The sequence below is a fragment of the Sinocyclocheilus anshuiensis genome, unplaced genomic scaffold (assembly GCF_001515605.1).
Source record: "Sinocyclocheilus anshuiensis isolate Anshui unplaced genomic scaffold, SAMN03320099.WGS_v1.1 scaffold1085, whole genome shotgun sequence".
Lineage (NCBI taxonomy): Eukaryota > Metazoa > Chordata > Actinopteri > Cypriniformes > Cyprinidae > Sinocyclocheilus > Sinocyclocheilus anshuiensis.
Window position 1 is genome coordinate 333,314 of NW_015557129.1, and position 1,312 is coordinate 334,625.

Sequence of the window (1,312 nt, forward strand, 5' to 3'; positions counted from 1 at the left end):
TGCGAAAGCTCAAGAAATAACCAGATGCATCGGAGTTTTTATTGCAAAAGACATGAGACCATTTTCTGTGGTCGAGAATGTTGGATTTCGCGAATTGGTTAGCGTAATGGAGCCCAGATACCATATTCCATCACGCCCGCACTTCAGTCAAGAGGTAGTTCCAGCCCTGTACTGCGAAGCTAAAGCAAAGGTGGTCGACGGTCTGAAAAAATCAGAGAATGTGGCAATAACGACTGACGGGTGGACTTCGGGGGCTTGTCAGAGCTATATTACAGTCACGGCGCATGTTATTACCATAGAGTGGGAAATGAAAAGTCTCGTGCTTCAGACTCAACCTCTTTTTGACACTGGAACTAACATAGCCGGAGTTTTAAAAGCGGCTATACAAGAGTGGGAGCTTGAAAGGGCTCCTCATAGTACTGCTGTTGTTAGTGACAACGCACGCAACATGGAGGTGGCAGTGAGAGAAGCCAGTGTTTCGCGCACACATTGAACCTTGCATCGCAAGCAGGTTTAAATGTTTCTTACTTGGTCGCGTGAGAAAAGTCGTGGCTTTCTTTCACCACAGTGCCACAGCAACAGCTGTGCTCGCGGAAAAGCAAAAGATGCTTGAGATCGCATCACATAAGCTTATCATGGATGTGGTAACACGATGGAACAGCTCCATGGATATGCTGGAACGCTATCTCGAGCAACAAGCGGCTATAACGGCAGCTCTCTTGAGCACAGAGGTGCGCAAAAATGCCCGTCAACTTGATACTCTGGATAGCAACGACATCACTGATGCAGAAGAAATAGAAAACCTTCTTAAACCTCTAAAAAAAGCCACCACTGTCCTGTCTGATGAAAAGAGCGCCACCCTGTCACTCATTGCGCCCTTGAAATCCATGATCGAGCAGAGCACGACACTGGATGAATAAGAATCCTCAACTATAGCTAACATGAAAGCAGCCAGCCTGCAAAACCTCTCAGGCAGATACACAGAAGTACAGGTTTATCTACTAGAGAGTACTGCACTGGACCCCAGATTTCGATCATTGCCCCACCTACTCCCTGAACAACGCGAAGAGGTTTTCCACCGGTTGATGGACAAATCAAACCAGTTACAGCAGGTATGTCTGTCTGCATTACTAATTATTTGAGAATATGTGTATTTGCATTTGCATGTTTGTGTACTTTGTGATGTGTGTGTGTGTGTGCGCGTGTGCGTGTGTGGGTAACTGCAACTATACTATACCTCCCCAGTCCTTAATAGTTTGTTTTAATATTTTTTTAAGGCTGTGGAGCAATCAGAAAAGAGGGAGGGTGGTGC